Here is a 17,152-nt window from a genome sequence, read left to right on the forward strand (position 1 = left end):
GTCTGGCTGCCGTAGGTCAGGTGCCCCCAGACTTACCGGACCTCGGGCCGCTTCCTCCAGCGGCGATCGTGCGGCAGGCCGGAGTGCGGGGGAGCGCGCGCCCACATGCTATTTCCGGCACACATTCGGGTCGGCGCAATGCTGGAAATAGCTTGTGCGCATGCGCACGGGCCTCCGCAGACCCGGAAGTGCGCCAGAAATTACGCATGTGCACAAGCTATTTCTGTCGCTCCGCTGAGCCGAAAGTGGGCAGCCGCGCTGGTAAGAGCAAGTGGCGGCAGCGGGTGGCGAGGGTCGCCGGGGGCCGGATAAATGAGCCCCTTGGGCCGTATCCGGCCTGCGGGCCTTAGTCTGGGGACCCCTGCCGTAGGTCCTCTTTTTCCTGGACACGTCCTCTTTTTCAGGATTAAAATTTCTGTCCGGGCGGATTTTTTAAAAATTGGCAAAATGTCCAGGTTTGTTTGTAAACTTTTTTTTTGGTTTCCAGTAACCCAATAATTTTTTTATAGTGCATTGGACTCAGATCTAAGGCACCTGGCTAAGCTGGTCTGCAGCCGAGAATCACAACAGAGCAACATCTTAAACTAGCTATATACGGTATAAATCCCTTCTCTTGTGGCTGAACTAAAAGGATGCTGGTTCAGCTGTCCATGGAGGCCCAGGTTAATTCTGTGTCCAGGGCAGCTGTCTACCAACTCCATCTGGTACGCAGGCTGAGACCCTCCCTGCCCGCAGACTGTCTCGCCAGAGTGGTACATGCTCTGGTTATCTCCCGCTTGGACTACTGCAATGCACTCTACGTGGGGCTACCTTTGAAGGTGACCCGGAAGCTGCAATTAATTCAGAACGCGGCAGCCAGACTGGTGACTGGGAGCGGCCGCCGAGACCATATAACACTGTTCTTGAAAGACCTACATTGGCTCCCAGTACGTTTCCGAGCACAATTCAAAGTGTTGGTGCTGACCTTTCAAGTCCTAAATGGCCTCAAAGGCCCAGTAGACCTGAAGGAGCGTCTCCACCCCCATTGTTCAGCCCGGACACGGAGGTCCAGCTCCGAGGGCCTTCTGTCGGTTCCCTCACTGTGAGAAGCAAAGCTACAGGGAACCAGGCAGAGGGCCTTCTTGGTAGTGGCGCCCGCCCTGTGGAACGCCCTCCCAGCAGAGGTCAAGGGAATAGACAACTACCTGACATTCAGAAAATAACTGAAGGCATCCCTGTTTAGGGAAGCTTTTAATCTGTGATATTTTAAATGTATTTTAGTATTTGATGGAAGCCGCCCAGAGTGGCTGGGGAGACCCAGCCAGATGGACGGGGTACAAATAAATAATAATAATAATTATTATTATTATTACAACAAGATCTTGGACTCTGGAAGGGCAAGAGTTAACATCCCACTGCCCTTAAGGACAGTCCATATGTACATGTTAAGTTAAACAGTTCAATGAATTTTTCTGGGCACACTGATGTTCACAAAGATGTGAACACCAGCCCAAATACTCTCGTGTGGCAAGTGATGGAGAAATAGGTATCACTATTATCTTGTTGTTGAAAGTTAAGAACAGGCATCCCCAAACTCGACCCTCTGGATGTTTTAGGACTACAATTCCCATCACCCCTGACCACTGGTCCTGTTAGCTAGGGATGATGGGAGTTGTAGTCCCAAAACATCTGGAGGGCCGAGGTTGGGGATGCCTGGTTAAGAACATTGCTACTGGCAATATATCACCGCTTCTATAGCCCACATATAGCAGGGGCATTTAAAACGAGAGTCGCCATAGCGATCCGTAGTTGAAAGTAGAAGTCAACAAATGTCTCCTCTTGTTTTGCCATTCAAAATACGGCAACGTTCCCTGCCCACGTCTCCTCGTCTCCTGCGTCAATCTCAGACTCTGCCGGCACCAAGGCAGGACTGGATCAGTTAAAAATCTTTACATGGCGTATAAAATAAACACAATCTCATTTTTAGGTTAATAATGCATAGTGTAACCTTTGTACCTGTTACGAAGAGGTACAGTGGTACCTCTGTTCTCAAACACCGAAAACCAGGAAATAAGTGTTCCGGTTTTCGAATGATTTTTCGGATGCTGAACGTCCGATGCGGCTGTCGGCTATTGTTTCCGGGGCGCTTGCACCAATCAGAAGCCACGCCTTGGTTTTCGAACATTTCGGCAGTCAACCGGACTTCCGGAGCAGATTAAGTTCGAGAATCAAGGTGCCACTGAATTTGACGCTTTTGGATTTGCTATTTATTTTGAGTTTTTTTGTTTCGTTTTTGAGACTTTTTCGGGTAATTTGTTTTTGTGTGACTGTGTGGAACCCAGTTCAGCTACTGATTGATTGATGGTGTGACTGCCGAAATGGATAAAAGCCCCCCCTCCGAACAATGACTATCATCAGAGCAAGTAAGGAAAAATAATTTTAATTTTCTTTTTTTTTTTTTTATAAAATTTTATTATTTTCTATTAAGACAAAGGGAAAACATAGCATAAACAACAACATTCACAATATAAAAATACAAATACAATACATAAACACAACACAAAAACATAATCAAACAATCACAATAAAAGGAAACATATACAAACCTTTAAACTAACATTTATCCTCTTACTTTTCTTATTACTAACTTCTCTATTTTGAGGGACTTCCCCCATTCCCTCCACTGTCTTCAAAATCATATATATCTTCAAGGTAGCTTTGTATCTTGTTCTATTCACATTAACTCAACTTCTAATACACTTTACTTTGCTTAATCATATCTTAACTTTAACACCAAATCTTAACACATTTCCTAACAATTAAATTTTTCACACAAAAATATCTTACCAACAATTTTATCTAACATATATCTACTAAAGCCGCTATTCTATTTAATTCTGCTCAGATATTCAATTTTACTGTTTTGACTAAATAATCCTTAAATTTCTTCCAATCCCTTGACACCTTCTCCTCCCTCTGGTCCCGGATTCTGGCGGTCAGCTCTGCGAGTTCCATATATTCCATCATCTTCATCTGCCATTCTTCCACCGTTGGTATCTCTTCGCCTTTCCATGTTCTTGCCAGTAAGATTCTAGCTGCTGTTGTGGCATACATAAAAAACACTCTATCCTGGGTATAGACTGGGTATCTCTTCATTAGTTATGCTCAGAAGAAATGCCTCTGGTTTCTTACAAAAGGTAACCTTCATTACCTTCTTGAGTTCGTTATAAATCTTATCCCAGAAAGCATTTACCGCTGGGCACAACCACCACATATGAAAAAAGGTACCTTTCGCATGTTTACATTTCCAACATACATCTGACATTTTGGTATTCATCCTGGCTATCTTAACTGGTGTCAAATACCATCTATAAACCATTTTCATTATATTTTCTCTTAAACTATGACAAGCAGTAAATTTAATACCTTTTTGCCACAATCCCTCCCAGTCATCCATCATAATATTGTGTCCTATATCTTTCGCCCAATTTATCATTGACGATTTAACCAATTCATCTTTCGTATGCCACTCTAGCAAAAGATTATACATTTTGGAAAGGTTTTTAAAGTTCGATTCTATCAGTTCTGTTTCCAGTTTTGATTTTTCTACTTGAAAACCAACTTTTTTGTCCATTTTGAATGTTTCATATACCTGATGATAATGCAGCCAGTCGGGGACCTGACTTTTCACTTGATCGTAGCTTTTTAGCTTAAAAGAGTCCCCTTCCTGCTGCAATATGTCCATATATCTTAACCAATTTGCAGACATGTTCGGTCTCTTGTAGGCCTTGGCCTCCACTGGAGAGATCCATCTAGGGGTCTTTCTCTCTAACAAGTCTTTATATCTAGACCAAACCTGGTATAAGGATTTTCTAACTATATGAGACTTAAAAGTTCTGTGGATCTTAGCCTTGTCATACCAAAGGTATGCATGCCAACCGAACATATTATCATACCCTTCCAAGTCCAATACATCAACATTTTCTAGTTTGAACCAGTCCTTTAACCAGCAAAAGGCCGCTGCTTCGAAGTAGAGTCTTAAGTCCGGCAGGGCAAAGCCTCCTCTCTCTTTAGAGTCTGTTAAAATCTTAAACTTAATTCTTGGCTTTTTGCCCTGCCATATAAACTTTGATAAGTCCTTTTGCCATTTCTTAAAGCAATCCAGTTTGTCCAAAATTGGTATGGCTTGGAATAAAAACAGCATCCTTGGTAGGACATTCATTTTTATCACTGCAATTCTTCCCATTAACGACAGTTTCAATCTTGTCCATATTTCCATGTCTTTCTTTATTTCCATCCACAGTTTTTCGTAGTTGTCCTTATATAGGTTCAAATTCTTGGTTGTGAGATTGATACCTAGATATTTTACTGTTTTAACAAAATTGAGGCCAGTGCCTTCCTGTATTCTTTGAATTTGTTCTGCACTCATATTTTTTCCTAAAACTTTGGTTTTCTGCTTGTTTAACTTGAAACCAGCTACAAGTCCAAATTGTTCGATTATTCCCAAAGCTCTGGGGACACTGCTTTCCGGTTCTTGCAGGGATAACATCAAATCGTCTGCGAAGGCGCGTAGTTTGTATTCCTTCTCTCCCACACGAATTCCTTTTATCTGTTTGTCCTTTCGTATCATATTTAGGAGGACTTCCAGGACCGTAATGAAAAGTAAAGGGGAGATAGGGCACCCTTGTCTTGTTCCCTTTTCAACTTCAAACTCCTCCGATATCACACTGTTTACTATTACTTTAGCTCTTTGCTCTGTATAGATGGCATTAATGCCATTCAAAAATTTTTGACCAACTCCCATCCTTTCCAAATTCTTTTTCATAAATGTCCAAGAGACTTTATCAAATGCTTTCTCTGCATCAACAAACAATAGTGCCGCATCTATATTTATGTTTCTCTCCAGTTTTTCTAAAATGTCCACAATAATTCTCGTATTATTACTAATTTGTCTTCCTGGCAAGAAACCTGCTTGGTCTCTATGTATATAATCTTTCAACACTCTTTTCAATCTTGTAGCCAATATATTTGCAAAAATTTTGTAATCCACATTCAAAAGGGATATTGGGCGATAGTTTTTCATTTGAGTCTTATCAGTATCTGGTTTTGGAATCAGTGTGATAAAGGCTTCCTTCCACGTCTCTGGTGCCCTATCTCCTTCTAGTATCTTGTTGCATACTTCTCTTAGTGGCTGCGATAGCCAGTCTTTCAATGTCTTATAATATTTTGCTGTTAAACCGTCCGGTCCTGGAGCCTTCCCCAATTGCATGTTATTTATCGCATCTTCTATCTCCTGTGTCATTATTGGGTGGTTGAGAGTAACTAGTTTTTCCTCTGGGACCTTTTGCAATCCATTCTTTTCCAGAAATCGGTCAATTTCTGCTTCATCTATCTTCTCCTCCTTGTACAGTTGCTTGTAAAATCTTTGAAAACACCATCTGATTTCCTCAGGTTTCTCCACGTTTTTTCCGTTTACTACCAAGGTATTGATGACATTTGCCTTTTGTCTTTTCTTCAATTGCCAAGCTAGTAATTTTCCACATTTATTAGCCGATTCAAATGTTCTTTGCTTCATCATTTTCACTTTCCATTCGATGTCCTGATTCATTATGTTGGCATATTGGGATTGCAAGTATTTAATTTCTTTTTGAATTTTGACACATCTGGGATGTCCTCTTAATTCTTTTTCCTTTTCTTTGATTGATTTCAACAATCTCTCCATCTCTGCATTTTGTTGTCTCTTCTTTTTTGCTTTTTCACTAATGAGAAATCCTCTCATTACAGCTTTACTTGCATCCCAAGCAATTCTTTTCTCCACTTCGGAGCTCCAATTTATCTGAAAATATTCTTTCATCTTTTTCGCCGCTCTTTCCACTAGCTTGGTGTCTCTCATCAAAGCGTCATCCATTCTCCATCTAAAAGAGTCCTTGGAAATCATTTTTAAATTTAACTGTACAGGGTTATGGTCTGAAAGAGTTTTAGGGCCAATTTCTGCCTTTTGTATTTTTGGAGCCAATTCATTCGAAATCCAAATATAATCTATCCTCGACCATGACTGCTGAGGTTCGCTGAAGTATGTTGCCTCTGTATCTGTGGGATTTTTTAATCTCCAAGAGTCCACCAAATTCAAATTATCCACCATTTCGAAAAAAGTCTTTGGGAGTTTCCCATCATTCGTTAATTTGGTTCTTTGAGATCTATCCATTAGTGTGGAAACTGCACCATTAAAGTCTCCAAGGCAAACTAATTTGTAATCCAAATAGTCCAACAGCAGATCATGTATTTTCTTATAAAAAATTGACTTTCCATCATTTGGTGCATAAAGTCCCAGAATCAAGAATTTTTCGCCTTGTATGTTAATTTCAATTGCGATGTATCTCCCTTCCTCATCTTTAAAAAGCTGTCTTGGGCTATATTTCTCCTTTGCGTATATCACTACTCCTCTCTTCTTGGCCTTATCCGATGATATAAACTCTTGGCCTAATTTTTTGTTCTGTAGTAATCTTCTATGACGTCGGGCTATGTGGGTTTCCTGTAAGCATATTATATCCAAATTCTTCTTTTCTATGCTATAAAACACTCTGCGTCTCTTTGGTCTCTGATTCAATCCCCGGACATTCCATGTCATTAACTTGAGCGCCATTTTCCTTTCTCTAGTCTTCTCCTCCAGTTGCTTCTCCTATCTTGTCTTCCTCTGGGTCCTTGCCTGGGCTGGGTAGGCTTGGTGGTGGTCCCGGCGGTGGTGGAAATACCTCTGGAAACCTGTAGAATTGTGCTGGGTCGAGTGGTGTGCCTTTAAATTGTTCCAGGTGCTTGTCCAAAAACTTCTGCTTCTCCGCCAGGGACCTTATTCTTATCTTTTTTCCTTCAAACGTAAATGCCAGGCCTTCTGGAAATTCCCAACTGAAGGGGATTTTCCTTTTTCTAAGCTCAGTTGCCAAATCGTTGTAGGGAACTCTTTTGTCAAGGAAAAATCTGGGGATGTCCTTATAAAAAATTACTTTATTCTGCTCAACCACCAGGTTGTTTCTATAATGCAAGTCCAGAAAGTAGTCTCTGTCGTGTCGATCGTGTAGCACAATCAAACAGTCACTGACTGTTTTACTGCTTTTCTTTCCTCTGGAGCCTCTTGGACCAAATCTGAAGGCCTTCACTATGCGTGCTGAGACGTTGATTTCTTCTATCTCCCAAAATCCTGAGAATAACTTCACTATGTAGTCTTTTAGGTCTTCCCCTTCCAGTTCTGGAAGATTTCTTAGGCGGATGTTGCCCTCTCTTTGATGTAGTTGCAGAAACGCGAGGGACTCTTCAACAGACCTCTATCGTGATCCAATACTCTCTATCTGTTCCAAATCTAAATTATCCAATTTTTCCTCTACCTTTTTTATTTTTTCCTTGACCACTTTAATTTCCTCTGAGTCCTTTTTCAAGGTGGTCACCTCTTGCCCAATCCTATTAATCTCTTCTCTGTTCTTCCTTACGTTCTCCTCAATTTGTCCAATGGATTTTTCTAAGGTCTGCGTAGAATTTTTAATGTCAGCTTTTATATCAGCTTGTAATTTTTCTATTGCTGAATTCACTGCTGTATTTCCTGATGAAACTTGATCTTGTGTTTGCTTCAACCCGTCAGTCACGCTTTTCAGTCCTGCTGCAATTTCTGCAACACTAACAACTAATTTCTCCATTTGTTCCTGTAGAGTTAGGGAAACAGAGCCTTTTCTTTTTTCAGAGCCAGTTCCTTTTGATCTAAGTTCCATTCCTTGTAGGCTCTGTAACTGTAATCTCAAGGTCACTCCAGTTTCTGTAGTAACAATCTCAGACATTCACAGCAGAAGGCCAACAGTCCCAAAAGTAAACACCAGGTGGCCAGCAGCTCAGTCCTGAGAACAAAGAGGCTGCTGAGCCAGGAGCCCACACCAGTCCCGAAAATCCAACTTTTAGGCAAAGGGTTTTAATTTTCCAAAATATAAGTTCCTTAAAGCCAAGAAGGGCCCATTTTCATATAGCCCAAGTCAGTCACAGTTCCTAACTTGCAGTGTTACCACCAAAGTCCACAAAATAACTTGTATCTGGTTACAAAGAAGTCAGAATGTCTCCACTGGTAAACAGTCACTGAAACACCAACAAAGGAAAAAAAATGGCAACAATATATCACAGCCCGCTACTGACCCAGAATCCTAATCCAGAGGGTGAGGGGCGTCTTCTTTTGCCATATCAACTGTTTTTAAGTCTTTAAACATCCTTTAAACAACTTTTAATCAACTTTTAAAAAGTTCGCAAAACTTTTCCGTTAGTCGCGGCTTTGATCTTTTAGCGCTACCAAGCTCGCGCAAACAGTTAAAGGGAACAGGCTTCCTTTTGCAGTTCCTCTGTAAGCAGTGCTCTTAAATCTTGTAAAAATAATCCAATTCTTTAACTTACAGAGTTTCTTTGGAGATTTCTATGCAGGAAGTGCCGGGTGCTCGAGTCTGGCGGGATCGCTGCTTTGATCCTCCGCAGGCAGACGCTTCTTCAGTCCCGTGCCGGCGCTCCGCTCGCCCGATTTTCCCCCTTACGAGGGTCAATCGGGAACGGAGACGGCACGTCTGGGACCCACGAAGCTCAGGTTTCTCCGTGGTTTTAAGTTTGGTGATTAGTTGTAATTCAGCCACTTCTCTTTCCAGTCTATTTCTGAAATTTCTTTGTATTAAGACAGCTACTTTGAGATCTTTTATAGAATGTCCTGGGAGATTGAAGTGTTCTCCTACTGGTTTCTCTGATTCCTGATATCAGATTTATGTCCATTTATCCTTTGCACACGAAAGCTCATACCAGGAACAAACTCAGTTGGTCTCTAAGGTTCTACTAGAAAGAATTTTCGATTTTGTTTTGACTATGGCAGACCAACACGGCTACCCACCTGTAACTGAAACAGAATTGCAACTAATCACCAAACTTAAAACCATGGAGAGACCTGCTCTGAACAAAGACAATGGATTCTTATCTCATTATACATAACAAAGCTATCTTTAGCCATCTCACCCCTTGCCTTTCCCTGCAAGACTAATTACAGCCGTTAAGAGTCCTCAACAGGTTTTCCACACCTATCAGCTGATCACCCATTCCCACCCCCCTTCTGAGTAATACCCCTCCCCACTCCCTCACTATATTTAAGGATCTGGTGACTTCTGTTTCAGTGTATCTGAAGAAGTGTGCATGCACACGAAAGCTCATACCAAGAACAAACTCAGTTGGTCTCTAAGGTGCTACTGGAAAGAATTTTCTATTTTATTGCACAACTTTGTTGGCTTTGCAAGGGGTTCCTCATAAGGCATCGTTTCCAGGCCTTGGACCATTTTGGTTGCCCTCCTCTGGACACATTCCAGCTTGTCAGTATCCTTCTTGAACTGTGGTGCCCAGAACTGGACCCAGTATTCCAGGTGAGGTCTGACCAGAGCGGAATACAGCGGTACTATTACTTCCCTTATTTAACCCACAGCGCTGCCTGCCTATATCTATATTGTCCGAATTATGTCCTGATAATATGTGCCGGCCTCCCCACCAGCACGTCCTCGTCTGCCCTCCTTCTCGGCTCTCGAGAGTCACGACACAAGCCCATCTTGAACGTTTCTCTCTGCGCCTGGGCAGACGGTCCGTTTTGTCTGCCCGCTTCTCGAGACGATGCGGTGAAGGGGCAGTGCCATTGTGATGGAAGAGGCGTCGGGAGGACCCAGATGAGGAAGAGGAGCCCATTTCCCTCCCCTGACGGCGGCTATTAATACGGCTCCTATTATGCTGCTGGGTGTCTGAAACCCTCCTTGGAGCCGAGGGACACAGAATGCGGCGCGTCTCCGAACAAAGGCTGCCTGCTTCGCGCTCCTTTCAAGAGCCCTTCACCCACCAGCGATTACCTTGGGATACGAGGCTCTGCCGGAAAGAGGAGGAGGAGAAGGAAGAGAGGCAGGAGGGAGGATCGCGGTCGGGGAAGCTAGGGGGGGGGGTGGCATGTTATAGATGCCGGCAAATTCAGGGCGGGGGAGAGAGCTATCGAAAGCTACCAGCCCCAATAGCTCTGCTCTCCCTGCATGGCTGGAGGCAGCACAATGCTTCTGAATGCCACTTGCTGGAAGCCACAGGAGGGGAGAGCACTTAGAACAGGGGCCGGCAACCTTTTTCAGCAGGGGGCCGGTCCACTGTCCCTCAGACCTTGTGGGGGGCCAGACTATATTTTGAAGGGGGAAAAAATGAACGAATTCCTATGCCTCACAAATAACCCAGAGATGCATTTTAAATAAAAGCACACATTCTACTCATGTAAAAACACCAGGCAGGCCCCACAAATAACCCAGAGATGCATTTTAAATAAAAGGACACATTCTACTCATGTAAAAACAGCAGGCAGGCCCCACAAATAACCCAGAGATGCATTTTAAATAAAAGCACACATTCTGCTCATGTAAAAATAGCAGGCAGGCCCCACAAATAACCCAGAGATGCATTTTAAATAAAAGGACACATTCTACTCATGTGAAAACACCAGGCAGGCCCCACAAATAACCCAGAGATGCATTTCAAATAAAAGGACACATTCTACTCCTGTAAAAACACCAGGCAGGCCCCACAAATAACCCACAGATGCATTTTAAATAAAAGCACACATTCTACTCCTGTAAAAACACCAGGCAGGCCCCACAAATAACCCACAGATGCATTTTAAATAATATAAAACGCAAGTGTCTCTGCGTCCAGTCCCTGTGTCTCTGGGTTTGCGCTACTGAGCATGTGCCCCAGGGATACAGGGATTGGATGGAGAGACATCGGGCCGGGAGCAGCGGCAGCAGTTGAAGTGGGGCGGTTGAAATGGAACGTCGGCGCTCCAGAAGAGAGGGGAGGCCGAGGAGGAAGGCCACGCTGCCGCTGCCAGCCGCTACAACAAGAGCCCCGAGGCCCAGCGGCTCGGGAGCGGCCCAGAGCAGCCCGCCCGCGCGGAGCGCCGGCGTTCCGCTTCAACTGCCACCGGCCGCGGGAGGGGAGGAGAAGGGAGGAGGAGCAATTATTGTCATTCTTAAGGCACCAGGGTGCCGCTGCTGCCAGTCCGTGTAGGCCACACTGAGCGAGACGGCAGCCCTCACGGCGATTTTGAGGCGAGGCCCGGCCGCGGCAGCGACGTACCCGAGGCTGGCGGCCATGAGGCCCACGAAGCCGGTGCCTGCGCCCAGCTCGAGCATGGCCTTAGCGGCGGAGAGGGAGCCCCGCCGGGCCCGCCGCCCTCCGAGTCCTCGGCCCCCTTCTCGAGGAAGCGTGCCAACACCAGCGCCACATCCCACACCACGCAGGCCCGCCCCGCCCGCAGAGTGCCTGCCCAAGGCGGAGCCCCACCGAGCCGTCCCGCCGGGCCAGGGCGTGCTCGAACCCCGGCCCCGTCTCCGGAAGAAGGGAAGAAGACATGATGGAGGCCGCGGCAGAGGAAACGGAGGCCAGCCGGCCGCAGGGAGGGAGGGAGGAGGAGCGAGAGGGAGGGAGGGAGGCGGCTTCTGTTCTAGCGCCCGTTATTTAACAGGCTGAAACCACTAGTTTAAATAAAAGGACACATTCTACTCCTGTAAAAACACCAGGCGGGCCCCACAAATAACCCAGAGATGCATTTTAAATAAAAGCACACATTCTACTCATGTAAAAACACCAGGCGGGCCCCACAAATAACTCAGAGATGCATTTTAAATGAAAGGACACATTCTACTCATGTGAAAACACCAGGCAGGCCCCACAAATAACCCAGAGATGCATTTTAAATAAAAGGGCACATTCTACTCATGTAAAAACACCAGGCAGGCCCCACAAATAACCCAGAGATGCATTTTAAATAAAAGGACACATTCTACTCATGTAAAAACACCAGGTAGGCCCCACAAATAACCCAGAGATGCATTTTAAATAAAAGGGCACATTCTACTCATGTAAAAACACCAGGCGGGCCCCACAAATAACTCAGAGATGCATTTTAAATAAAAGGACACATTCTACTCATGTAAAAACACCAGGCAGGCCCCACAATTGTAGCTCTGGAATAGGGAATAGGAGGGTCTCCTAAGAACTCGGCACGCCCAGCAAACTGCATTTCCCAGAATTTTGCATCGACCAGAAGCTATGACTGTTTTAAACTGGAATCCGTAGTGCCGGATCTGGCCCAATCGTCTTCTATATCCGGCCCGCGGACAGTCCAGGAATCAGCGTGTTTTTACATGAGAACTTGTCCTTTTATTTAAAATGCATCTTTGGGTTATTTGTGGGGCCTGCCTGGACTTCCGGCGGCTGACGCCATTGCGGGTGGTCGTGGGCTGCTTCGGCTGCGAAGCACCCAGTCCATCCCGGGGGTTAGGAGCCCCGCTACCGCAAAGCGGGGCTCCGGTTGGGGTGCGGGAAGAGCGTCCCGCTCCCTGGGGCTCCCCGTCTGTGCCCGTTGTGGCTCCGAACCCTTCCCCCGCTCCCCCTGTAAAGGGGGAGTGGGGGTGAAGGGACGACGGAGCCGGGCTATAGGGGACATGCCCCAACCGGGATGTAAATGCGGCGACAAAGCCTGTGATGAGTGTCTAAGTTCTACCTGTCTTTAGTGAGTGTAAAGAACCCAGAGGCGGTGAGTAATTGATTGACTTTTTGTATCTCTGGAACGATCTGGGGGAAAGAAGAAAGGCAGCCCGCCTCCCTCCCTTCGGCGGATGAAAGGAATTAACCCTTTAAGTGACTGCTGCCACAATAATTGATAGAAAGTACCTGGAAATTGAAAACTGAGACTGTTGAGATTTCCCTTCGGGGGTTAACTGGGGAAAAAATATCTCCATTTGAAGTTTTGGTCTTTATACTCCGGCATCGGAGAAATGGCGGCGACTTGGACTTTCGTGGGAAAAAGTTGAAACAAAGGAAGGAAGAGACAGGAACTGAAACTTGATACCCATCCTCCCCCCCAAGATGCTGGACTTTGCGCTCGCGCTGGCATTGAATTCTGATTTGGAGGATGAGGAAATGCTCACTGTCTTTCAACTGGAACTGCTTAATCGAAAACTGCAAGCCTTGAGTGGAATTATAAATGGAAAGAACTTATTTTCCACAGAAGAGGCTTTTCAAAAGTTCTACACAATGGAAACAAACTTTTGCAAAGAGCTGGGAGAGGTGTTTGAAGGATGGTCTGAGATGGCTGGGCAACTCCGAATGGACGGGGGGGCCGGTTTCTGGGGGTGGCAGCCCTGGAACGGGAAGATTTACAATATCCAGACTCCGAGGTGGCAGCTCGGGGGCAAGGGACATAGAATTAAGATTTCTACAAGAAGAAGAAGTATGGCACAAAGAAACGGAGAAACCCAGAATAGAGGGGATGAATATCCTGAAGCTCGATGCAAGGTTTGTTGGGAACGTAGCCTGGATCTGTGGACATCCTGAAGAAGATAATTGGAGATCCGGTCCTGGTGAAAGACAGAAAAAGACAATGGACAGAGGGGGAGTGGGTTGAAGTATTAAATGTATAATCTGAATGGTCTGCCACGGTATCCGAAAATCGGAGTGTGAAGTCTGTTAATTACAAGTTTATTTTAAATAAGTAAGGAGATATTGAATTTTAAGTTAAAAGCAGCATGATAAAGGATAGAAGAATTAAGTTTAGCTATAAGAATATTTGGTCAAGATTTAGGTTATAATGCAAAGACTAAGACAATTGTGTTTTTTTCTTTTTAGTAAAGTTAAATTTTTTATAGAGAAAAGTTGTTAAGGAAATAGTATATTGATTTAAAACCGAAGGTGTATAGGCGGGGGAAGTCAACGTCAAGATTCAGAACTAGAATTTTTGTTGTTGTAAGGTATATAGATAAGAAGAAGAATCCTGACATTATGTGTATTTGTATTTGTTTTGGTATTTGTAGGTGTGGGGTTGGGTTTTGTTATATTATGAAAATGTCAATAAATTCTGTTTAAAAAAAAAATTGTGGGGCCTGCCTGGTGTTTTTACATGAGTAGAATGTGTGTTTTATTTAAAATTCACTTCTGGGTTATTCCCAGAGCTCCTTGGGAAGAGAGATTGATTCAGCGATCAGCTCTCTCTTCCAGCGTTTCCCAGTTAAAAACAGACCTGTTCCTGTCCCTCCTCTTCTTAACAAACAAATCATCGCCCAAGGCCTCCTCCACTTACTTCCTAATTATTTACTTATCCCCGAGGTCTCTAGCCTGTGGGCGTGGGCTGCATTCGTTTCTACAGCACAATTGCCTTTCCGCCACTGTGAGAGCTCATCACAACAGAGGTTTCTAAAATAGAGATTAATCGCCCCATAGCCCCAGTTCAAAATATCGCTCTGATGTGTGAAATGGGAGCTGCGTGGGCGCTTCAGAGCTCATGCGCAGGCCCTCAGAATTGCATGCTGGGTGCCACAGGTGGACAGAGGAGGGTGACCAGGAGGATGACGGGTCTGGAAACCAAGCCTGTGAGGAGCGTTGAGGGAGCTGGGCATATTTAGCCTGGAGAAGAGGAGACTGAGAGGAGAAATGAGAGCCATCGGGGCCATCTTAAAGGGTTCGGCTGCCGTGGCGCAACGATCCCTCGGCGCCCCCGGCGTGCCACCTCTCCGCCCGCCTCCCTCCTGCGCTGGCCGCCCCTCGGGAGGGGGGGCGAGCGGGGGATGAGGGGCGTGGCGCTGGAGCGGCGCGGGGCTTTGCGCACCCTTCCCAGCGCTCCAGCTGGGGTTCCGGAGGGCGGCCAGCTCTCTCACTATATATATAAGGGTCTGGTGACTTCTGTTTCAGTGTATCTGAAGAAGTGTGCATGCACACGAAAGCTCATACCAAGAACAAACTTAGTTGGTCTCTAAGGTACTACTGGGAGGAATATTATTATTTTTTATTTTGTAGTGACACTTTGGATCAGGCCAATGTCCATCTAGTCCAGCATTCTGTTATCACAGCGGTCGATCAGATGCCCTAATGGGAAACCAGAACGTAAGAGCCACTGTCCCCTCCTGCGGCTGCCTCTGGCTATGGGTGCAGCGCATTCCCCATGTGGCTAGTAGCCCTGGGTAGCCCTCTCCTCCTCTTAAAGCCATGGCGATTGGTGGACACCACTGGCTCCTGTGTCGGAGAGTTCCGCAGTTTAACTCTCCACTGTGCAAAGGTTTTATCTGTTCTAGAGAGTAACGAGAGAGAACAGAGCGACGTGACCATTTGGGTCGGGGCAAAAAAAAAAATTCGGTCCCAGGCACCAACCATAGGAGCCCCCGATAAAATATTTGAGCGGGCTGGGAGCCCCCCCCAGACTTGACGGGCATTGCCATTCAAATGACGTGCATGTGCCGCGTCGTATGATTGATTATGCCGGGTGAGGCTTACCTGCCCCCAAATATTTTATTCAAGTTGGCACCCCTGGCACCTGCTGCCACCTGCCACTCAACTCAGGCTTGTTTACACAGGGGTTGATTGACAGCGCTTCGCTCCCCCCTCCCCGTCCCTGACTCAGAGCCGGCTCCTTTTTTTCCAGCCGCCGGCGCAAAACCTCCTTCGCTCACCTGCCCTTTGTCGGGATGCGTGGAATTTTATTTATTTTATTATGTGCCGACAGACAAACTGTTACGGAAATTAGGGGGGGGGCACCTAAGCAAAGTCTCCTCCCGAGTAAACTCATTGGGGTACGGAGTGCTGCCCTTAAGGGAACCCATCTCTCTGCCATGATCCAGTAGGCGAGAGACCACGTACACAGGGAAATGCCTCAGCAGGTAATCTCTGGGTGCTTCAGGAAGCCACTGGGCTAACATCCCTCAACCGGAATCCCATTGTTCTCTCCCAGATAAGTGCTCAAGGTATCCTTGCCAATACTTAACACCCATTCACATTTGCTCAGGGCTATCTCCCTGATAATGCTCTGTTTCCCCCATATGTTAATCTGGTTTTTCCTATATGTTAATCATGTATAACCCTCCCCTTTCGTGATGTAGTGATGATGTTTTGTTGTTGTTGTTCAGTCATTCAGTCGTGTCCGACTCTTCGTGACCCCATGGACCGGAGCACGCCAGGCACTCCTGTCTTCCACTGCCTCCCGCAGTTTGGCCAAACTCATGCCAGTCGCTTCGAGAACACTGTCCAACCATCTCATCCTCTGTCGTCCCCTTCTCCTTGTGCCCTCCATCTTTCCCAACATCAGGGTCTTTTCTAGGGAGTCTTCTCTTCTCATGAGGTGGCCAAAGTACTGGAGCCTCAACTTCAGGATCTGCCCTTCTAGTGAGCACTCAGGGCTGATTTCTTTAAGAATGGATAGGTTTGATCAAAACAGAAGAAGAAGAAGAAGAAGAAGAAGAAGAAGAAGATGTCCAAAACAGAAGAAGAAGAAGAAGAAGAAGAAGAAGAAGAAGAAGAAGAAGAAGAAAAGAAGAAAAAGAAAGAAAGAAGAAAAAGAAGTCCAAAACAGAAGAAGAAGAAGAAGAAGTCCAAAACAGAAGAAGAAGAAGAAGAAGAAGAAGAAGAAGAAGAAGAAGAAGTCCAAAACAGAAGAAGAAGAAGAAGAAGAAGAAGAAGAAGAAGAAGTCCAAAAGAAGAAAAGAAGAAAGAAAAGACGAAGAGAAGAAGAAAGAAAAAGAAGAAGTCCAAAACAGAAGAAGAAGAAGAAGAAGAGAGAAGAGAGAAGACAAGAAGAAAAAGAAGAAGAAAAAGAAGAATCCAAAACATAAGAATAAGAAGAAGAAGAAAAGAATAGAATAAAAGACGAATAAGAAGAAGAAGAAGAAGAAGAAGAAAAAATAAGACTAATAAGAATAAGAGAAGAAAAGAATAAGTCCAAAACAGAGAAGAAGAAGAAGAATAAGAAGACGAAGATAGAGAAAAGAAAAAAGAATAAGTCCAAAACAGAAGAAGAAGTAAGACGAAGAAGACGAATAAGAAGAAGAAAAAGAAGAGAAGTCCAAACAGAAGAAGAAGAAATAAAGAAGAAGAAGAGAGAAACGAAGAAAAAGAAGAAAAGAAAAAAAGAAGTCCAAAACATAAAAAATAAAAGAATAAGAAGAATAAGAGAGAAAGAAAAAAGAAGAATGTCCAAACATAAGAAGCAGAAGAAGAAAAGAAGAAAAGAAAGAATAAGAAGAAGTCCAACAAATAAGAAGAATAAGAAGAGAAATCATAAATAAGAATAAGATTCCAAAACAAGAAGAATAATAATAAGAAAGAAAGAAAT

At 44.8% G+C, this 17,152-nt stretch overlaps 1 protein-coding gene across 1 annotated transcript in view; it reads right to left on the reverse strand.

Moving 5' to 3' along the window:
* LRFN1 (leucine rich repeat and fibronectin type III domain containing 1) overlaps positions 1-17,152 on the reverse strand; it is a 135,153-nt gene that overhangs the window by 10,651 nt on the left and 107,350 nt on the right. The gene's annotated exons all lie outside the window — the stretch shown is intronic.

This window comes from Lacerta agilis, chromosome 8, assembly GCF_009819535.1.
Source record: "Lacerta agilis isolate rLacAgi1 chromosome 8, rLacAgi1.pri, whole genome shotgun sequence".
In the NCBI taxonomy this organism is placed as follows: Eukaryota; Metazoa; Chordata; class Lepidosauria; order Squamata; family Lacertidae; genus Lacerta; species Lacerta agilis.